At 35.0% G+C, this 25060-nt stretch overlaps 1 long non-coding RNA gene across 1 annotated transcript in view; it reads right to left on the bottom strand.

Moving 5' to 3' along the window:
- Positions 1-4787: 4787 nt before the first annotated feature.
- The window catches only part of LOC136841376 (uncharacterized), a 246229-nt gene continuing 225956 nt past the window's right edge, over positions 4788-25060 (bottom strand). The window contains exon 3 of the long non-coding RNA XR_010853924.1: positions 4788-5260. This is a non-coding gene — a long non-coding RNA (uncharacterized lncRNA). The remainder of the gene's footprint in view (positions 5261-25060) is intronic.

The following is a 25060-nucleotide window of genomic DNA, read 5'->3' as shown; positions in this document are numbered from 1 at the left end:
TGCACGTCATGCAATAGGTAAATCTTTAATACTGTCACATACAAAATCTGCTAAAATGGAGCAAATGGAAACTCACTTTGGCACAAAAGCATATGGTGCTTTTTTTAATTGTAAGCATAATGCAACACACCAACACCAGTTATTCAATAGCTGGTGGTTCTCCATTGCATTATGTTTAAAATTGTTTTAAAAGCACCATATATAATGATTTTTCATAGGCACCAATTTAGCAGATTTTGTATATGTGACAGGATTCAACTTCTATATATTGCATGAAGATGTGCAGCACCGTTCATTGAGTAACTAGCATGAGTTACTTTTCAAACCAGCTAAAAGCTGCTTAATAATATTACACATTGGTTATATTTTACAGAAATGGGGATTTAACTCATTGCTCATTGGAATTGTTTTGTCTGATAATATACTTCATACCTATACAGGACAGGAAAAGACTTAAAGAATGTTGCTAACAAGCCGCAAACGACAAATCTTAAGGAATGCAGTTATTCTCTATCCCCCATGAATAGCAAATGCAGCCGTTTTAATTTAGCTTGAAAGGAAAAGTTACAATATGCATGTAGCAACAGTCAGTCTATTCTTGCCAAATGAAATAGTACACCAGAACTAAGAAATTATAGTGATCGTCCCTTTTGTTATAAACCTGAGAGAACATTGCCTCAGTTGCTTCTGTTTGAATGTCCAAGTTAAGAAATTGCTTATGTTGCACGGTGGGATTAAATTATTCCACTTTAAAAATTTGAAGTTTCATTTTCAGGTTTTATTCTAATTCCCAGTTATTAACATTAAAGTAAAGTAATAAACCAATGTTTAAAAGTAATAAACCAAAACATTGAAATACTAGGAATGAATGTATGGTGCCCTCGGTATACAACTACTGGGAAATGGGACTGAAATATTAAGTAATAAACTTTGGACCGTATACGTTGCCAGGGACAATCTATTCTCTCTCAAATACCAGAATCTTACAGTATTAAATATTTGCATTTTACAGACATGCAAAATAACCCCATAGAAGTGTTGGTTCAACCAATTTTCTTAAATCATTTTAGTGACTGGGGATGAATTATACATTCAGACCAAGTACCACAATTTTTAAGAAACAAGAGGGTTGTCAAATTTAAAGGGTCACCTGTCAAATGAAATTTGTTATAAATGAATGCTAAAACGAAGGAAATCAACATAGCTTTGGCACTGAGATAATGTGTAAAGGAAGAGTATAAATTAAAGATGCAAACAAAAATAGAAACTGAAGAGACCTCCAAATGCTGCAAATTACGAAATCCTGTTGGAAAATAGGGGAAGTGTTTACTCCAAGTTTTGTAGTGTCTACTAAAAGGCAACTTTGGAAGAGCCGACTTAAAAGGCAACACCAAAAAATTGATTACGCCTATGTCTGATCATTAATAATCATGAGAATTGTTACTCCAATTTTTTATTCAGTATTTAACTTCAAACAAAAGAAACACTTTAAATAAATTTATATGTAATTTGTACACGCATAAACAGCTATTGCTGGTTATCTCAGGTTTCAGAAATTCAGTCCATTCTTAGGAGCTAGGCAGTGCTAAGTGAGACTATTTGTTGGGCGATTTCAGCCGAATATAAAAATACCGACGAATAAGAGAATTTCATTTAATTGAAGTACAGAGTTTTGAATTGAGTTAAATATTAACCATAAACATTTAGTAGACAACAAGCATAAGAAAGAAGTGTCATACGATGTTGCCAAAGACCATGTTGATTTAGCAGTTGAAATTACATTTAAATGTAATATAAAAACAACTTTCCATATCTGGAGGGAAATCTTAGTTCAGATAACTGTATTTCAGCCTTCATGAGCAATTTCGTATCAGAATACTCACTTGACAAATGTTTTATTTGAGTGTTCTTAGCTTATGAGTAAAAATTTACCAGTAGGCAGAAAGGAGATAGCAGAATCACTAATAAGGATATTTATTGAGTAAAGTAATCCAGTACCAAACAAATTAGTTTCACAAGAATTTGAACTTTTCATCATCGCAACTTAAACATTTACAAGTACCCCATAATAGACCAGGCTCCATGCATCAAATAGTGGGAAAGCGATATATGTTTGAAGGCGTAAGAACCATGTCAGACAGGAAAAACAAGAATAAAATTCCGAAGCATTTCTGGATGAAGATTAAAGCCAAGAAACCATGCAATCGAAGGATTACAGTGTCTTACAGAAAATGCAGGTAAGGGTGGCCTCGCTGCTAATCTATCATTATGTAATCTTTTGTGAATGTTTCATCTAAGGCATTTTAATGCTTGTGAAAAATGTCTTGAGAAATGAAAAACAGCAAAACTGCCTTGAAAATATGATTGCAACCATCACAATGCGTATCCAGAGGAGTGTAAAGCAAAAGTATTGCTCAAAAGAGAAAGGTTTTTCAGGCACAAAACGAAACAATACAGAGCACGCAAAATATGGGTACAATTTTTGCTAATTTAGCTTAAGACCTGAGGGAGGAATTGGTGGTGAGGGTGAAGGAGAAGGCTAAGAGGAAAATAGGGGGGTTATTAGAAATTTGATGAGAGAAGGTAAAAGAGGAGGAGATTTAAGTGTAGAGAGAGACAGGTGAAAGAGGAAAGGAGAAGGGAGGGTGAGAAGACAAGTAGAGGTGCAGGAGAAGAAGGAGGAAGAGGAGAAGAAGGAAAAAAGGAAAAGAGGAGGAGAGAGAAGCAGAAAGGAAGAAGAAAGCGCTCAAACTAGAGAAAATATTTGATGTCATACATGTGAAGTGATAGTACCATGCATCTGGTGGGAAGAGGAAGTCCCACAGTTGTCAGGATTCCACTCCTTAGTCCATTACGATGGTTCCAAAAACTGGTATGAACACTAATCACAGGAGATTAAATTCCACTTTCTCCTTACGAGTGATATGCTTTCTCAAAATTATGGGCCAATTTGCCTTTTAAGTCAATCTAATATTAGATTATCAAAATCATTACAGAAAAATAACCTTGAAATAGCACAAAAGTCAATCGTGAAACATTAAGTCAATACACATCACATTTCCACCACCAAATTGAGGGGACCGACACTATAGCTTTTTTCTTTTACATAATTGCCTATTTAAAACCAACAAAAATATAATCACCTGTTGTAAAACCAATCTAACAATATTTAGAGGCCTTCAAAAATTACACAACACTTTTTTTAATTTTTAACCTCCCCCACTTGCACGCCCCATAAAATGTCCAGAACCTCCTTAGAAAATTAGTTAACATCTAGTACAACGCCCCAACCTTAAATTAGTATGTTTCCCCCTTTTAACACAATAATATATTCAAGTTTAGCCTAATACCTGGAAATTATTACTCTTAGGTTTTTCTTAATACTTTTATGATATTAAAGAATCAAAAATTTGCAATAAAAATGTTCTCTTATGCCATACTTAGAAGAGGATTAATTTAATGTGATATTTTTCTAAGTCATGTTTATGCATAAAGTAGAGAATGCCTGAGCTCAGAAAAGGGATGAGTTTGTGATATTGTATGTCATGTAATACATACATAGTAGAAAATATTGAAGTAAAACAAGGGTTGAGTTTGTGATATTTTTAAACAATGACAAAAAAAATTAAATACATTCTCAAAAATAAAGTAAAATTATGTAAAAAAATTTATACCATATTCAATATTTAAAATATAAAAAGTCTTTAGCAGAATCTTTACTATCTCTCTTTTTGTCCTACATTTACATCTTTCAAAAGAAAATAAAAACTGAAAATGCTATAACTTATGGCTGCAGCCCCCTCCCCCCTGTCACTCATAACACACCATCACTATACCCCACCTGCCCCCCTAAGTTGTTACGTAATTTTTGAACGGCCCCTTAAAGCCATAAATATAATGCTAAGGTAAAGCAACATTTACAATCACTTTAATTAAATACTGTACACATTCATTCAAATGCTGTAACTATAGTCAGACTTAAAAAGCTTTGATATTCAGGACTAAGTACTGTACATCAAGTCATGGGTTCGCTGCGATGTCGGTCAGTCGTGTTTGCGCTTTTTTGTGCGAGACTAATGGCAGCACACGCGTTGGTGAATTTAGTGTTGGTGTCGGCTAGGATATTGGTGCTGGCGTTTGTGCTGTATGTAGTGTTGGTGACTGCTAGGCTGTTGGGTTTAGCTAGAATGTTGAATTTGTGTTTGGTTTAGCTAGAACGTTGAATTTGTGTTTATGTTACATACTGTCTTCTTTAACAGGTACCGATGCCATGCTGGTGTTGGCAATTATGTTGGTTATGGTACTTTTTGCATTGGATGTTGAATAGTAAAGAATCAATAGATAAGGTAGAGATACATCCTAATAAAGAGAATTTCCAAAGTCTAAAAAAAATTGTAAAAAAGTTTTACTTTTAAGATCAGTGACCTATAATGAAACTTGAAACGTCTTGCTAAAACCACATCAAAAGTGTGAAGGGAATCTAAAGTTGGTAAATAGATAGCCGATCTCAAGTATAAAATGATATCTCCCCATCTGTAAGATATCACTGAAGTGATATCAAGTTATTGGGAAAGCTTAATCAAGTGCAAAATCAAATACACAAATATAAGTGCTAAATTTACTGCTGAACCTTTGAACCCCGACTAGATTCTATAAATGCAAACCACCTGAAAGCACAAGTATTTGGAAAGAAATTAGGTCTGAGGTTCTATCATGTGTTTTGCTTGTGCACATTGTATACAATCAGCCGAACTATAAAACTCCGAAATTAAGATATTGCTAAATGCTACTAAATGTTACTTAAACCATATTCGTAAATATTGAATTGCTAAATATTATAAATTGCTAAATATTACTGATTTTAAATATTCATAAACATTAAACTGCTGAATACTAAACCTTATTAAGTGTTACTGATACTGATAAATAGATTCATGTATGTTGATAGTACAATTTTCATTCTGGAACCTTGCTCTAATTTCTATAACACAATTCTTCTAATGGCTCCATGAAATATCTATAAGTTCTACTTCAACAAATTTCTTTTCGACCAAAATGATTATTCGATATGACTGGACTGAGGGCACAGGACAGTTGGGTCAGTTCGTTTCGTCATGTGCAAAATATAATTTGGGTCACGACGAGGCCTGGAGGCAGAGCCTGAATGAGCTGCAAGTCACTTGGTCTGATGTCTTCAAGGATGAGTTAATTCTCCCTCGTCTTGGATTGTGTTTGAATCATCTTGTCAACGAAGGCTGATCTGCAACAAAAAAAATCTTTTAGTCTTGTTTCAATTACCCCTTCAGTTAAGCATAAACTAATGAGGATCAGCGAATCTCAGTCTGAGAGCCCCTGTTTCAAGGGTTAATTTCCAAGTATCTAATACTTAAGTTATGATTTTAGTTTTATATTTAATTCATAAAGTTCCAGGCATAAATGTGTTTTTACTCAATGTGTTTTAGGATTGTATGCTTAGATATCAAACTAAGAACAAAAATGGTAAATTGATTCTGTTTTTATCAATGTTCACTGGTTTTGTCAACTCATTGAACTACAACTTTCACTTTAAAGTTGCTCATCACGAGAATTGTAACACCGCCCAGATTTTCTTAGTGGGGAAGGAATGCAAATCTCAGTAAATTTAATTGTATCCTTTGGAATTCTTTAATGGACTTGAACATCCAGGATTTCAAAATAAAGTTTTTACGTATGTAGGGTTTAGCTATGTTCTGAATCAGTTATGCATTATATGAAAAAGGTTTAACTGATCCTTAATCACTGTCCAAAAGCAATTTCCCTCCTAAAAGAATTTTCTACTGCTGACCCCGACTGATGCCGACAAAGTTAACCAAGAGTGTTTAGTTTTACTTAAGCTATGTCAAGACTATGCAAATAAGCAGAACTAGTTGAAAATATAACAAAGTAACTTGTCATACAATCTTAAAATATAGCTCCGACTAAACTCCCTAAAATTGTAAAGCCTAAGTACACTAACAGTCTACCATTACGTCAAAAAGCTACAGTAAAAGTCAAGTAGCCTACAACTGCTCTACAGGAGTGTCTTATTCAGTTCCATGGTTGGCATGTAATGTTCCCTTATGGTTGCAGAAAAATCATATTTTGCAAGTTTATTGCATGGACGTTGAAGTCTAAGACTCGTTTGCTCTGATGAATTATATTGTCGCTTATAAATCTTTTGCTGGTGACAAGGCCCAAGAGTATTTTTCAATTAAATCTACTAGGGGGCAAGTCCCAAAAATCTGGTTTTCTTACGCGCATAAGAACGTCACTTTTCAATGTAAGCCACTGATTTTCTTATATCCACTCAGCTTCCACTTCCATATCGGATAATTGAAGTTGGTCATTTCAGTGCGTCAGGTTATCAGGACTTCCTTGGAGTTTCACGTTCAACGTTTACATTACCTAGTTAAGTTTTTGGTATTTGCTTTTCTATAAACTCTCCCAATACTGTTGAATAGTCAGTTTTCAAGTAACACGTTTAATCAAACTTTCACTGCCATTTCAATGTTCCCTTACACTCTAATGCCGATATTTTTAGTATTCACTCATAGGCAAGTGCTGTAACTACCTATCAGTAATAAGTTACATTACCACATAAGTGTTATTTATTTTGACTAGATTTTTTGTTTAAGAACTGCAAATGGCTATGAAATTAAATCTTGATGAACTGAAAGGTTCCAGCAATCACTAAACACAGCTAACATGGTCAGTTTATCCCTTAATACAATTATGGGGAAAAATATTCAGTAATGTTATTTACAGGAAATTATCACTCACGATCTTAGTCATTTTACAGTCTTGTGATTTTAAACCTAGCTTTTTGAAAGTAAGTTAGTGACCATTTCAGATTTTCTAGACTAAAAGTTGATTGGTAAAACTTCAGATTTCGTCACGTCATTGCTATTATTTGCTAGTCAAAAGGGTTTATTTCAAAAATTTTCGTTAAGCACATCAATTTTATTTACGTGTGATCTATACAGAAACTATCACCAAAACATTAGAAAAGTGAAAATTTTGATGTATTAATTACTAAATTTGTATTCAATATTAGGGTTCTTTACAAACTACTTACTTCAAGAACGAAGTTATGCAGTCTTCATAAACTTTATTCTTGGCGCCATCAAAAAATCTTTTCGATAAAGAGGCTGTTCCATAGATACAGTGGTGGTATTACTGACCAGCGAAATATCTGTAAAGGACAAGTACAAAAATTAACCACTGACATTAACTCAGAAATTCAGTAAAATTTAAAAGGAGCTCTAACCCCACCACCTGTGCTGTTGAAAGATATACCATTTTCAACGGAGAATTTATATATGAGCGCTGCTTAAACGCTTTCGTTCCATTTCCTGGGCTACCTTAGTTTACAAGGTAATTTTTTTGCTTCCTGTTGCCCTGATAATCAATCATTGTTTTCATCTATTTTAATTCAATGAGCGCTCCATATACTGTATGTAAGAGCTATCTCACTCTTGATCGTTGTTATTGTGCAGTACATTTTTTATGGGCTATAATTTAACATTACATTCATGTGTCAGTTTCTCAAAATCCTTAAGTTTCTCTTCAAGCTTTAGCACCAAACCTGATTTCTTAAACAGTTCACCGGCAAGTAACTGTCGGGACTGTCAGCAGACTTTTCCTTCAGAATTCAATATTTGACATGCTATTATTAGTTTACCAGTTACAATGAACTATAAGCAATCACTTTTACAACTTTGTATTACACTAGTTGATATACTACATTGGATCTGTGTTTTGTGAATTCATTGCTCACTTCTTAACAGTATCAATTATTAAACAAGAATTTTCATCAAAACCGAAATTATGAGAATACCAAAGAACTATTTCATAAAAATCTTGGAAGAACGATGAATAATTTTGTAAATCTTGAAATTAAGTCTCCACAATAAAAGTAACTAATAGGTTCTCTGTAAAACAGTCTTCTGAAAACATTCAGCTTTAGACCATTAACTTATCCAGCTTCCGATCTTTAATTATAAATATCAATCAATCTAAGTCAATTTCACGTAAATCGATTCTACAGAAATTTACAGTTATGGCAATTACAGCTCACACTAAAAATTTTTATGACGTAGTATTTTCAAACCCATAGCTGGTCGTGAAACTAATAAGAAGCTTCTACAATCCACTGCAGCAACCGTAATAAAATCTACTTAACTGGTAGGTGGAACATTGCATTATGGTAGAAACTTAATCGGAAGTAACAATCTTTCTTGTAATATATAATAGGAAACTTAATGATCGAGGATATACATTAAAACCAAATGATTTAATGATATTACAGCCATTTAATTAAATAACGAATTTCGAGAAGCTACAACTCAAACCTGCTAGGATTCAACAACCCTAGCATCAACATTTCAGCACGGCCGAACCACAGAGGAGAATTTACCATTACTCCAAAAGACCTAGCAACAGTCGACCTCCTGAAAGACAACACGGAATTTCAGTTACTGAACCCAAATGAGAAGCTAAACAAGACCATCGTCTGTAATTACCCAACAGAGCTCCCTCTGGATCCTCTTCTGGAGCTCCCCATACTGTGAACGCAGAGGTGTCTTTAACTAGATACAAAAGCACCTTCAGGGAAGATCCTTACCACCTACAGAGGACCAGTCCCGAGCCAAGTATGGCTTAGGACATGGGAATACTTCCCCACAGAGGAATACACGCCAGAGACTTTCAGGTGCTACAGATGTCAGCGTTATCGTCATCATCAAGAACGTTGCAGAGGCCCTGCAATCTGCGCCATCTGTAGCAAGAAGCACGAAACGAAATTGTGTTTCGAGAAACTGAAAAAAGGGGAACCTACAACACCTAAGTGTCCCACCTGTTCTGAGTGTTATCATGCGTGATTAAAGCGATGCAGTGATCTATTATCCCGCATTGCACAGTTGAAAGCAAGAGCCAACCTGCCAAAACTACCTCCTATAGCAACACCTGCCCCCAGACCAACGACACCACCAGAGCCACGGGTAGAAACGATCGAACAAGTGGTTGAAGCAGCGTCCGTTGTGTGTCGCGATATAGGGACTCAGACTGAGCAGCCAACACCACCAACCCCTCAATCTACTCCTAACCCAGAACCTCAATCCTCTTCCCTTCCTCCTCAACCTACTCCTAATCCCGTCGTCGAACCTCAAGCCCGGAAATACAACAGCCATAAACAAAAAAAACATTGACCTCCTTGGTGCCCTAAAGTGACAAAGGCGTGAAGATACGTGAAAAAAAACCAAGTAGATACCTTCTGGTGCCACAAACACTGGGAAAAGAGACCACTGAAATCCAGAAAAAGGATTTTCTTATTGGTACGCGATCTGTTCGAAGAAATCTGCTACCATCATTACCTTTCTCCTGGCAATACCCTCACCAGCAGCCTGAGACATGTACTCTGATGTGGTTAATCATTTGATTAGCAACTATCCCGTTCCTTCCACAAATCCTTCCTTTTCCCTTTAGGACTGTCACGTCTAACGACCGAAAATTTCCACTTTTCGAATGAAACTTAACTATTACTTCTATTTGTGTTGCTTTCCTAAAACTTAAAATTCTTCATTTCCTCCATTGATCCCTACCACTAAAAGATCGATGATACTTTGTTTTGCAAAGTAAGTTAAATATGGGATTAACTCCATAGATTTTCTGTTTTTCTGATTTTTCTCAGACGAATATTTCATTTTCCTTACTGGCTATCTACCACTTGCCAGGACTCGCTACTATCGCTCTTTCTCTCCAACTGACGGGTGCCTTGCAGCTCAGAGGTTCGTAACCTCGCCTGTTAACCTGTTATTCACACCATTTCACTGGCACGACCATAAATCACAAAGTAATCACCGTCATATCCTTAATTTTACCTGCACATCAAAAAAATGACTTACGGGCTGCTCTATGAGCAAGAGCTCGTGCTGGCATAAAGCCAGCTTAACAACAGCTCAGAATTCAAAAGGCACTTTGATATAGAAATTGAGTTACCCCTTAAATATTCTATGAAAACTATGAAACCACCAAATTTTGTGGCTCATAATATATACAAATAGATCAACTCTTGGAGAGCTTAGTATTAAGTTTAAATCTGAAAGCTTTCAAGTCCTGCTCAAAAATTAGTGCCGAGAGAGAGAGAGAGAGAGAGAGAGAGAGAGAGAGAGAGAGCGAGCTTTTTGGGCAATAAGATGGTCCATTACCTCAAACCAGTTTTAAACGCTATTAGCGAATGCAAACCCTGTAATTCAGCACCATCATAGGGATATGAAATTTATCAAGACTTGTCACAAAACTTACTTCCCAAGGATCAAGAGCGATACTACTCAATCGTATCGATTTTAATGACTTACTATTGAATATATAATATGAAGATGTAACTTTATTCCCAAGCCTCAAGTTAATAGGGCAAATTCAAGGGCAAGCAATTCTGTTATTCAATCAATCTCTAAAATGTTTCAGTATCCACCATCAAGCAAGAAACTATCAAAGCAAATTGTGACAAGTGTCTGACTCTTGTTAGCTTTCCGAAAAGAAGCATGAAAACCACCTGACTATGTTACTGTACTAAGGTTAAGGGAAGGATCCTATCTACTCTTTCAGGCCACAGGAATACGTTCCCACTCTTCACTTCACTCGGGTTTAGCAACCTGTCAGGCTGATATACTAATGGAAATACCTCTCATTTTCACTGTGGTCAAAAGACCAAACATTCTGCCACTTCCATATTACAAAAAAAAAAAACATTTGAAAAAAGTACAATCAAATGGATAAACAAGACAAAGTAGTGGAGAACAAGTTAATAACTCATGCGATACGAACGTCTCTGTACAGATGTTTCCCTTTACACCCAGTATGTACTAGATATAAGACCCAAGTAATCTATGGAATAAGATATTACAACAGGCGCAAAGAATGTGTATAGGTAAATAAAAAATATAACTTGAAAACCTTGAAAACTTTCGTACTACAGTCACTTATGCGCGTCATTACCAGTTGCCAGAATATAGCCTACCCAGCTGATGGAAAATATAGGGTTATGAGAAAATAACGGTAAATTTTGGATGATACGATACGTCACGAACAGTTCTTAAGGGCTAGAAAGTAGTTCACTTATTGGTAATATTGAAATAACTACTAAACGTATTGACAAAAAAAAAATGAGCAATTCTACTGCACGGGTACAGTATAAACTAACCAAGAACAATGCAGTAAAAAGCAATTGAACTTTAGTACTAATGACTAAAAAAACCTTAAATAGTTAGATGTGGATTTTCGAAAATACATTACGTAAGAGGGATTTGTGCTGATCCCTAAAGCCAACAATGAATGCTTACGAACCTTGAATACAGGATACCCAAGTCCCTTCACACAAGGACTTGAGCTTCCGTGTTGGCGCGAAACCAGCTCAGTCTAAACCATTAACTAAAAGAAGCTTCTCTACAAGGAACCCAGTGAAAACTTCATCCACAAATTATTTCAGCACATGAACATAATCTTAAACACCACAATGAATGAACTTTAATCAATATTTTGGACTGTGGCTCAGCTTTCAAAAGCTGGACAGCAATTGACCTTCCTGCTTTAGTTTCCTAGATGGTGCTGATCTCTTCCTTACCAAGCAACAAGTAAACCAATGTGATCTGCGGGTCGAATTAAGGATACGCATGCTTGCCTTAAGTAGTAGTAATTCTCGTTCATTAAGTGACTAAGCTATCCAGAGGACAAGAGCCCTTAATTATCTAGACTCAAGTATCCTTTATAAGGTCCGGAAAAGAGTATACTACAATACTACGAGAATAATGTTAATATATTAACCTAATCACTCTACATTTAGTGTTATGGATACCGACCATTATGGTTTTGAGTTCGTCTCTTTGGAACGTGATTTATGTTCTATCTGCCAGTTTAAGGAGTTGAATGAAACTACAACCGTTTACCATAGGTATTAAAATAAACTTATCTAGCCATTCAGGAATGCAGTAAAGGTTATAATCCCCGAATATTTGTGAAAAACTAACGATAAGTTAATTGCTCAGATTTCTTACATTTAAGATATTCTTTAATGGTGTGATGTACTGACAGGTTGCCCTCACAAACAGTGATTTAAGACAATTAAAACACTAGACAAGCGAACTGTGCCTTAGTACAGGAGGGTCTATAAAAACTCAAGCACACCTTTCACTTTACCAAAGTCCCAGAAAAACACGCTACAGCAAGGACACTTCCGGATTCACTGACACACTTCAACATTAGCAAGTTCCCAAACTTGGTGTTTAGATGGGCGACCAGAAGTAACTGCCAGGGAAAGTAATACCATGCTTATTACTGATCCTGAGATATAAATTAGAATGCCATAGGCCAGGCTGCGGCCTATAAACACTTCCCTAACGGGGAAGAACCATAAATTTAGCCTTGCTTATTCTCGCCCCTAACAGTTTCAAGACGCCATTTGTCATATACATCGCAAAATTTTCTAATGCCACACACCAATGTTGCACAGTTAAAGTATGAATACCAAATCATTCTACGGTTCTGCTTTATCAGTATTAATTTTTTGGAAAATGCACGTTAACTTTTAAAGGCTTACTCCATATGCAGGTAATTCTAAGCCGGCTGTCCACGGTGAGCTAGGCTATAGCAGTTGACGTTTTCCTATGTTATTTTACACAAGAATTTAAAGCAATATTTTTATCCAACCGGCTGTAACTAAACTGTAATTGACCTTTGAAGGCTTCATGACGGTACCAACTGGTTGCACCAACCTGTACTCTCAACCTGAGTTACAGTTTAAACTTGACAGCCGACTGGCAAAATATTACAAAAACTCTTGGGCAAAAGAAAGTAAATAACACTAAAAAAAAGAAACCCTTCTAGCTCGACTGGACTATATTCAAGTATTCATTTTTTTGGGGCGAAGAAATGTAAACAGGTGGTGGAACGGTGCTTCGTGCCTTATCCACAATTTGAAATATTTTTGGCAAACTCGTATACTCTGGGAGGCAGTAATGTTTCGCTGCGCGCACTAGCCACAGGGTTTACAGAAAATGTAAAAATATTACTTTAATTCAAGTAAAATAACAGGAAAACGTCAATTGCCACAGTCTAGCTCAGCGCGGAACACCGGGTTAGAATACTACTCTCTCAGTTGGAGGCATCGGGTGATTGGCTTGCCTATAAGACCGTGCATGCGTGATAGGGCCTGGAATCAACAGTACTAGTAATGCATGAAAAGTGCCTTTGGAACGGCTCCCGCTGTCCATTTATTTGCCGCCCCCCTATTTTTTAAGCTTGTTTTTTGTTCCAAATGACAAACAGGAAATACAACAATAAGGTGCCCAAACCTTTTCCCAAGTTATTTACCCCACCCAAAACCCCGAATCCCCAACGGGTCTCCCTTACCAGTAGCTATTCTCGAAAGTGTTTAACCCCATCCAAAACCCCGATTAACAACGAGTCCCCTTTACCATCGGCTACAGTTCTAAGATAGTTTACAGCTTAATTACAGCCGAGCAACAAAATATTACTTTAAATTCTTGTTCAGCAGGTAAAGTTCTATAGAAAAACGTCAACTGCCATAGTCTAGCTCACAGCAGACAGCCGACTTAGATCTACCCCTTTGAACACTAAGAACAAGTACTAACACTAGCTAAAGATCATACACTTGTACTTCGCCAGCATCTAAAATCTTTCAGAAATAAACACCAGCCATTGTAAATAAAGCATTGATGCAAAGTTTACAAGAACTAAAACTTCATACTCATGACTTCATAAGGCTTAAAAATATCTTTGGCATGAAGTCACTGCATTGGCAATTTATGACCGAAAGACAAACTAAAATACCGTGTTTGCAAAATTCAAAGCAATTAAAGTTTAGATTTCAGATAAAAACGGCAAAGGCTTAAGCAGACCATGGCTACAGTTCTGCGGATAAGTACATTACGATTAAGAAGGAATTGCAGATAAAACGACCAAAAATCTCTTAAAGTTCCAAAAATTAATTATAAACCACAGTTTTGAAAATTAAGAATCTTTTACAGGGCAACTTTCTCCCTGTAAAAAAATAAATATCAGTGTCACAAGTCAGTTTAAGAAACTGCTCGTTTAAATAAAAGTTTCTGCAAGACTAAAACTGCAAAGAAATACCTCATACCACTTCTCTGCGTCTGACAGACCATTCTCGTCTAGGACAAACCGACAGACCACTTCTCGTCTAGCCAAACCGACAGACCACTTCTCGTCTAACCAAACCGACAGACCACTTCTCGTCTAACCAAACCGACAGACCACTTCTCGTCTAACCAAACCGACAGACCACTTCTTCTAAATTAAACCGACAGACCAAACTTCTCGTCTAACAAACCGACAGACCACTTCTCGTCTAACCAAACCGACAGACCACTTCTCGTCTAACCAAACCGACAGACCACTTCTCGTCTAACCAAACCGACAGACCACTTCTCGTCTAACCAAACCGACAGACCACTTCTCGTCTAACCAAACCGACAGACCATTCCCTATCAAAACCGACAGACCTAAAACTCGTCTAAAGAAAACTGACAGACCACTTCTCGTCTAACCAAACTGACAGAGTTCATACATTTGACAACCAAACGCAGGTCTCCTCCTGCCAAGAAAAAACCGACCAACAAGCCCAGTATACCAGTTTCTTTGCTAAGGCCTTACCTTACGTATGTTCGCAGAAAGTATTTCACCATCCAACACTCAGAACATGAACATTAAATTTTCAATGAAAAAAACTTCTATATTAAAATTTACATAAATTACCCAAAACTAAATTAAGTTTCATCATAAATTTCTCAGAACACTTTCAGCACAGCACACAAATACAAAATGACCGGATACAAACTAGGAGCTAAACTAAGTCACTTCTTTTCCTGAAAACCTCATCGTCTCTTCACCAATCACAAAGCCCAAGTCCTCACTTTCAAACAGAGGAGAAAAACGACCTCTGATTGGCCCAGGTAATAAACAAAGGATCTTGGAGTCAAACGACAATTCCAGGAATCTTACATCACCTCAAGTAACACTGACATCTGTTGAGAGCGAAAGAAACCAAACAATGCAAATAGCAAAGCTACAGAAAATATATGGAATAAATGACCAATATGAAAACATACGTTGTTTTAGGCAGCATCTGAATGTCAGGATTTATGAAACATTGTCCATTGCCCGTTTTTCATTTAGTGTGCACTTGACCTAATTATCTATTAAAAATCTTTTGATTTTGTGCGAAAACATCATGTTCCATTGCGAGCTATATAAATTAAAATAACAGGTACCATGATGTAATTTTTAAAACAAAACAAAACCTGAGATAAAAGCCATCATTTATTCTTCATAAAAAAACATCTGAACCAGGATTTATGAAACATTGTCCATTGCCCGTTTTTCATTTAATTTTATCTATTAAAAATCTTTTGATTTTGTGCATTTCAAACATCATGTTCCATAATGAGCTATATAAATTAAAATAACAGGTACCATGATGTAATTTTAAACAAAACAAAACCTTGAGATAAAAGCCATCATTTTATTCTTCACCAATGAAATATCATCCCATTGCATAAATTAATAAAAAAAATAGACATTTATCAGGAACATTTCCATTGTTTCTTGTCATGCATAATAACGGGCCTTTTATGACTGACAAGAAAGTAAATTAAACCAAAAATATTTGGCAATATTTTCCAATATTCAAAATTTCATCCTCTTGTTCTCTATAATTAGAAATGAATCGATTTTAAAAGATATATAACATTCCCAATAATTCGACTTTCAATACAGTTCCATTGTTTCCTGTTAAAAATTCCACTCATAATGATCAGGGTTGGTCCTTCTGTTGGAAAAACTGACACTGTTGGAAAACGTTCATTAAAGATTTTCGTTCCTGTCAGAAGCTGCCTATAAAATAAACGGAAGATTCTTTTAGGTATTCGAAAATGTAACTCTTGTTGACAGAAAATATTCAGTCAATGCATCTGATTGCCAAAATTCGTCACAATAACTTCAGAGTGGCCAGAGAAACGTTAATGCAATGGTGGTTAGGATGTTAGAGAGAGAGAGAGAGAGAGAGAGAGAGAGAGAGAGAGAGAGAGAGACTAACAAACATATTTAAAGCTCAGTGCAATTAAGACAAGGAGAGAGAGAGAGAGAGAGAGAGAGAGAGAGAGAGAGAGAGAGAGAGAGAGAGAGAGAGAGAGACTAACAAACATATTTAAAGCTCAGTGCAATTAAGACTCGAGCAAAAGTTTAAGAGAGAGAGAGAGAGAGAGAGAGAGAGAGAGAGAGAGAGAGAGAGAGAGAGAGAGAGAAACTAACAAACATATTTAGAGCTCAGTGCAGTCAAGACATGTGCAACATTCTATGTTTTATTTGTTACATGCATGAAATTACGGATGAAGCTTCGTCGTTTACCTATAAAAAGTCACGCACATACTCAGGTTTATATCCAAATATTTACACACACACACACACACACACACTCACATACACGGGATTATATCTAATTATTTACACAAGCACACACACAGAACAGAGACGAAGATGTAGTGACAGGAATTAGTCTCATTTTGGGAATTCTCATGGGAGTCACTATTGAGGATATAAACAGAGCAATAAAGAAGCTGAAGAATTGAATGGTACCAGGAATTGATCAGATTAGAAGCAAGATTTGATTTCATTAAATATAGGCTGTCAAACCAAGCACTGGGGCACTTTCGGCCATTCAATGCTTAAAACAGTTAAAAGAGGGAGTTGAGTTGTAGTGGTTGGACTTGAAGATAACGAAATCCAGAAAACAAAGGAGAGGAAGTACAAGGGTCTAAAGGCGGAGCACGGAGAAATCCTCCTCAGTTGCACTAAGAAGTAATAATTAGAGGGGTTGAACAGCACGACTTAAGAAAACAAGCGGGACAGGAGATAAGAGTATAAGTCTGAAAAGTGGGTGAAGGCAGGGTCTGAAGGGACGTTGCTGACACCCTTTAGTAATCCCTACAATGCTCCACGTGAGGGACACTGACGGCACTATCCCCTGGAAGGAGCAACATGCAGCCAGTCACGAGGAAAGACAAGGAAAAATGGTTATTTAGTCAACTAGGGAACATAACTATGAAAGATTAGAAAGACTGAGAAAGCAAGGAAGGTGATGAAGACTGGATAGTTATTGAACAGACAGAAGATGAGTGCGTGGGTTTGTTCATGGAACAGTAAGGTTTGTTGTGGAAACAGTTATGTGGAAAAGTTTGCAAGTAAATGGAAAACCCGTACATTGAATACATGAGCCTAAAAGAAGTGAATGCCAGAATCCTTAGCGAGGAAAACTGGCGCAGAAAATAAACGACTGAGACCAGCGAGATGAGAAGAGCCCGGTTTGATTCTCGTCTAAGGACGCGTGGATTTGGGTGTAGTCTGCTAAAAGGCATCATGCCTCTATTGACCTAAGCAGTGATTATGTACATGGTAGTTAGACGACTGGTTTGGGTTGCATCCAACCACAAAAAATGGAATGGGCTGATAACTTCAACGAAGTAATATCCTTACATTTCTGTGCTTTCATAAGGAAGAAGGGATCCTTTAGTAAGCTTTTAAACTCTGATTTCTCGTTATTGGTTAAACTAAACCCTGAATATTTCCTTGCTCTTTCATAATTCATTCTTAATCATCAGTTCTCATTCCCCCAATCATGGACTTGTGCACCACAAATTTATTTCAGTTTTTCTGCTTCTTTCCTTCACTTTGCTCCTTTCTATCTCGTTTCCCCGTGTTCACATCGTTACATCGCGTGCTCTCTTGGATTTTTAATTTGTGAGACCTACAACGCCAGTAACGTCCTCCAGCCGACATCAACGAAATGCTTACCTTCATTACTTATCCAGAACTCATCAGGTTTGAATTACTTGGGAGCATTTACACCAATTTCGAAGGATAAAAAGACGCAAATTTCAGCGTGAGATTCGTCCAAGAGGTTTTGATAGGCAGGATTTGTTTTGTCTGACAAGCGTAAAGCCTTGACTGTTTAACAACATTTTGTATCTATTTATCAAGCTCTGATTCACACAAACTGATCTGCATATATATATATATCAAAATCTTGCATATATATATACTATATATATATATATATATACCATATATATATATATATATTTATATATGGATATATTATATATATATATATATATATATATATATATATATATATATATTCCATCCTATTATATATATACATATATATGTATAGATACATATATAAGAAAGATTTACTATCTCCTAGTTTTAACTGGAATACTTTCTCTATGGATGAACCCATACACCTGGAAACGCAAAGAATTTGAACTTTATACACTTTTTGGAAAGATTTTGTCTTTAAACAAACTTCTTAGTATGAATAATATTTTATTTTCCTGCTACCAGAGGTAACCCTTATCATAAAATACTTTTATAACAGTTATTGAAAGCTGGTTTCATAATAATAATAATAATAAAAAAATAATAATAATAATAATAATAATAATAATAAGTTAAAAAAATTAGGACAAAAATCGGCATCCTTATTATCTATCACTGTATGTTACAGACTCTTCTTGTACTGTTATCCATTACGTGTAGTTATTAGCAATGAACAATTTGAAATAAATTTGATTGAAAACAACTGTTATATTCAAGACTTTTAATGAAGCTCCGCATCTCTTTTATGCATGTTTTAAATTTGATCTAAATATAAGATTTAAATTTTGCATCTTCTGACCTAAATTTGGTTGAATATAACTGTCTGAGATTAAATGATATTCCGTTGGCCTTCAGTGCAGATCTTTTTTCCTTCTGGTGCTGGGCGAGAGATTCATTGATTTGTGAGAAATTTGACCGCTGGATCTTCGGTCCTTATTTTATCAACTTTTAAATAACAGAAATAATACTCAAGCGCGAACCACAGCCTCTAAATCCAGAGCAGAGTTTGCTGAAACCGGTCGGCGATTTTTTTAATAACAAGTTCGACTCAATCACCTCCCGGACACTTTCAGCAATTGGAAATTTTCATCTTGGAAAGCTTTCTATGAGGAGGCTTCGTGTTTTGTTTCATTTTCTTAAACTCGTGTTCAGGATGGGTTATTCAAGTTTTTGGTAAAGATTTCCATTAAGATAATGTCCAGCTCTTCCATTCGTTGTCTTTTTATAGGTTTTGGCAGTAAATGGGTAAAATTACCAGCTCAAAATTATGAATATTCTTGGAATATTCTGAGCCTTTTCTATGCAAACTTCAAAATTACTGTACAATGTTGAGATTTTAATTTTTAGATAAAATATTCCAAGTAGAAAAACTTAAATAAAAAAAAAACTCAGGTTAAAGTCATTCAGGAAATATATGATTAACTTGTTTCGATTCTCTCTCTCTATGTTGTCTCTCTCTCTCTTTCTCTCTCTCTCTCTACTTTTTGGGACATTTCCATATTAATTTTTATTTAAAAAGTATTTATATGTTAACGGTATTTAATTCTTTTTGTCTTTGACGTTTAGTATTCTTCATTTAATACCAATTTTGTTTGAAAGACTGCTTACTTTGAAGACATTCCAATTGGAGTAATCTTCTGAATGTATTGGACTTTATTCACTTGTCCCTTCATAAATTTTGCCTTTCCTCAGCCGGGTTTATAACTTGTGGAGATCGCGTCTTTTAAAGTAATTTGCTCTTTATGACCATCAAAGGACGATTCTTAAGATGGAGTCTTTTATTTTGTTTATGACTTTATAAAGTTCAGAGAATGTATCCAGACCTTTATCCTGGAGAGGAGAGAGAGAGAGAGAGAACTCTATCTCTTGTAAACTCTCTCTCTTTCTCTCTCTCTCTCTCTCTTTCGCTGACAAAAAAAAAAAAAAAAATATATATATATATATATATATATATATATATATATATATATATATATATATATATATATATATATATATATATATATATATATATATATATATATATATATATATATATATATATATCTATAGAACTCTTCTAGTATCTACTCTCTCTCTCTCTCTCTCTCTCTCCGGAAAACTCAACTTTAAATGTTTCTATAATCACCTATAATATAAAGAACTATTTTCAGTCCAGTTTTTCTGTCTGACATAATCAGTTTGTTTTGATTCAATAACTAAAGCAAATAAAACTCTCCTTTTTTTATTTGCAACAAGATTTTGCCATCGTCTCATTTCGGGTGCGAATATTTGAATGAAAGCAAGATTTCCGATAGCGATTTTCAGTTACTCACGCACGCGATTAATTTTGGTTGAGTTTGAGTGACTGTATTTGATACGATGAAGCTTCGCTGTATTTCGTTGCATTAAATAAGTGAAATTGCCTTGGAGGAAATTGTTACTGAAGAAGACTTTTCATTACAGACAGAAAACAATTTTGACTCTGTGTTTCTATGGATTTCTTGATTAACCTCCTTTATAATGATGCAAGCTGTCTAATACCTTCCTTTCTCTCTCTCCGTATAATCTACAAAACACACACACACACACTTCACACATAGAATATATATATATATATATATATATATATATATATATATAATGTATATATATAATATAGTATATATATATATATATATATATATATATATATAACGATATATATATATATATATATATATATATATATATATATGAGTGTGTGTGAAGAACAGATGAATAACAAGCCATACTCTATATGTTTAAAGACATATAAGCTCAAAGGGCTTCCATAATCTTCCAACTGCCTCATGTGAGGAGATTGTCCGGCGGATGTTCGAGGATGTTGGATAAATGTTATACAGAATTTGTATGCCTTCATACACAACGAGATATGATTCTCCATATGGACCCCTTGATGTGATGAGACTGGAAGAACAGATGAATAACAAATGAATATGGAATACAAATAGGGAAATCTTTAAGCAGTTAATCATATGATATACATGCCTAAAAAGAAGCGATATAATTAAGGAATGCTGAGGAAGTAGTGCATGGCGAAAGTAGTATAACAGACTCTTCCAAGTTTGGTTTACACTGACTTGCATTGTTTTAGCATAACTAATCATGGTGGTAGTTAGGTAAGAACGTGAGAGTAATCTTAGTTTTATAATTTATGAAAGACGGACAAGTTCACTGGAGAAAAAATAAAACTGTTATGCAGAGAGAGAGAGAGAGAGAGAGAGAGAGAGAGAGAGAGAGAGAGAGAGAGAGAGAGAGAGAGCACTTAATCTGATACCGATATACGATGGAAAATAACAGCCATGTGCTAATATTTTCAATAAATGTCCCTCGAGTCTTTCCTGGGGAGATGGGGCATTTTAGGACCCACGAAAAGGTGATGATCGTTCCCACTGACAAACAGGACGCCCTCCATTACTCCACTTTCATTGCTTCAGCTCGAATCAGCCTCGGTTATTACGGCCGTTACTGTCATTGTTCAAGTTTCAGTTACACTACATATTAACTGCTACTGGTTTTATAGTCGCTATAACCATCATCGTCATCTTGAATATTTGAAAAGCATTACTAAAACCAATGCCACGATTAGTATCAGCAATAAACTGAATGCGATAAATAACTTCAATTTCTCATTGTTGGGAAATTTTCAGCTAATTAAATGTGTCGTCTGCCCTCATCAGGATGTAGGGAATTATCGATGTTATCATCAAGAGGAAAAAAGGCTCAAATCAACTAAACCCTTTTTTATACTATATTATGAAAATGGATATGAAGAGAAACCAGAATATTTCCACCACACTAAACCATAATTACTCTTAAATTAATTGGGCAAGATATCTAAAATTTTTTTTTTATTAAATTATTTTGTATCGAGAATATTAAATCGACTCATAATCCTCTAAATTCCCAAGTGAGCATTTCGAAATACCAAAGGGTCATTCATTTTATATAACAAAATTGCGGTTCAGTAAAAAAAAAAAAAATCAAGTAATGTAAGCGCTATACATCATGTATTTCAATTCATAAAAGATTCTCCAGCGATAATAAACACTTTATATTTTTTACACACACACACACAACTTTACACACACACACGCGCATACACATACACACACACACACACACATACACATACACACACACACACACATATATATATATATATATATATATATATATATATATATATATATATATATATATATATATATATATATATGTATATAAGCCTGTGTGTGTGTGTGTGTGTGTACAGACACTACTGTGAATAGCAATCATTGTAATGGTTACCGTGTTGTAAGTCTCATGATGATGATTTTATAAGAAAGAGAATCTCCTGAAGCAAAGCAGAAGTGTCTTTCGAAGAAGAAGAAGAAGAAGAAGAAGAAGAAGAAGAAGAAGAAGAAGAAGAAGAAGAAGAAGAAGAAGAAATTGCGGCAATTACTGCTCAAGTGTAACTCCAATTCGCTACTTCTTCAGGTCAATCTATCTGTCCTGAGTTCCACTAGGGTTGAGTTGATAGATAGATAGGTAGATAGATAGACAGACAGATAGTTTAATGGTTATGACAAACCTATTTTACAGCGTACGAAAGACCGTACTGAGCTCAATAAAAGCGAAAAAGACGCGATGACCGGAGGAAAAGAGCCGATAACAGAGGCCGTAACAAGTGTTTCTGTTGCTCGCTAAACTTCTGACGGAGATTCCTCCGAAGTATCGGAGTTTAATCTCAACTTTGCTCTCGCTAGGAACATCATCTTAATTAAGACACAGACACCACCACCCCTTCTCTCTCTCACACGCATTCTCTTTCCCCTCTCATGCGACTACCAGAATCTCTCAGGAAAATCAATTTTTCCTAATGTTCAGCAGCCAAAAGTTTCGAGTGTCTGTCGCGAAGCAGTTCGGTGTTAGAGCTCATTGCAAGGAAAGCGCTTCGTGATACTCAACTTTATTAAAAGACTGAACGATCTTTTTTCCTTAAATAAAGCAAATCACCGTGAGTTAATTTTGGAGTTTGCTTTTTACTTTAAAAACTTGATATAACTTTTCTTCCTATCAGGGTGTCAGGAATTTGTTTTCGTTTTACCTAAAAATAATAACTTTTGGTTTCTTTGCTGACACCTCTATCATTTTAATTCCATTGTTGAAAACAATGAATAATATGAAATTATCTGAATTTTCGAACAGCCAGAGACTATTTATAGCTTTGAAAGACTTCTGTGGGTTGTCCTATATAGAAAAACCCGTTAGTTCATTGCTGACATGACAACGCTCGGTTATAATGTTAAAATATCTATTGCCCTCTTTATAAGTTCGTGTGTGTAAAGTTTATACGAAGCCAGTTATTGCACTTTTTTAAAATAATGAACCAAACGATCTAAATGCAACTGTTCTATATGATATTTTGGGACGTAATAAGGCAGAGAGAGAGAGAGAGAGAGAGAGAGAGAGAGAGAGAGAGAGAGAGAGAGAGAGAGAGAGAGAGAGAATTACATACAAACATTTGCTCACTTAGATATTTACCGAGACAATAAAAGGAATGTTATTTTTTCTTATACATGCACAAACTCACGCACATACAAATACGCACACCTACTTTATATATATATATACATATATATATATATATATATATATATATATATATATATATATATATATATATACATATATGTATGTATGATGTATATGTATGTATGTATGTGGTATATATATATATATATGTATACATATTATATATATGGTATATATATATATATATATATATTATATATATATATATATATATATAGCTCATAATATATATATATATATATTATGTATATAATATATATATCAGGTATTATATATATATATATATATAATATATATATAAAACATTTCCTGGAAAATTTCAACTCGTTTACTTTTCCGTCTCAAACCCTTCAACTCCAAACCGACAGAAACTTTTGAACCATCAGCACTGAAATCCCGATTGCATTTCCTCTTAATATCCATCTACCTTAAGCCCGCTTTCTATTGATTTCGCTCTGTGATGTAACTAAACAGCTTTTGGGAAGTTTCGGAAATATAAACATATTGATATCCCTAAATATTTTTTGAAAGGAATCAGCAATTCTGGTTTGGTAATTGATAGAGAACAAATCCTTTCAAATCTGGTATTGTGTAATATCTGAACAACTGAGTTGAATCTCATAGGGGAATCATTCCACTTTAAGCCGGTTTTTGCCAACCAATAAAAAAGTCATAGTATTTGACAGCACAGAATATATTAGTAACTATATACATATATATATATATATATATATATATATATATATATATATATATATATATATATATATATATATATTATATATATATATATATATATATATATATATATATATATATATATATATATATATATATATATATATATATATATATATATATATATATATATATAGTGCCGTGTGAGGCTTGGCTGATGAGTTTAATTAATTAACGTAATTTATGAGGTCCTGAGTTGCCAATGACACACGGAACCTGTCAATTAAAGTTATAGTTACCCTCAAGACAGACAATTTCACTTAATGGAATAAATTTCGCCAGTCAGGAAAAAACAATACTAGAGAATAAAGGGTTACTCTGCAACACATGGATTACAACAATCCCCCCTTACTTCCCTATTGGTCCCGACAAAGAAAGAAAGTGTGGTCAGCGAGGAAATTACATGAACTTTTGCTCACGTTGGACAGTCAAGTTTCCCCTTGCTTCAAGTAAAGTTATAGCACAACAGATGTCTGTACTACTATTTCATCAATACAATTTAGTACTGGTAAAGGCTATTTCTCTTCTGAACAATGGGATCAGACACAAGGCTGCCTGAAATTCACTTACTTAACCCTCCTAATTCCTACTTACTGCATGGGAATAGCTGGTGTTGCTAAAGCAATATTAATTATTCTTACACTAGACTTCATAAAATTAAATTGGTTCTACCATGTTCTCGTAGATGGTGGTGAAGGGAAAACAAAGGAAACTGGAAATACAGAAAGAGATA

This window comes from Macrobrachium rosenbergii, chromosome 9, assembly GCF_040412425.1.
Source record: "Macrobrachium rosenbergii isolate ZJJX-2024 chromosome 9, ASM4041242v1, whole genome shotgun sequence".
Lineage (NCBI taxonomy): Eukaryota > Metazoa > Arthropoda > Malacostraca > Decapoda > Palaemonidae > Macrobrachium > Macrobrachium rosenbergii.
This window is presented reverse-complemented; position numbering and strand designations above follow the sequence as displayed.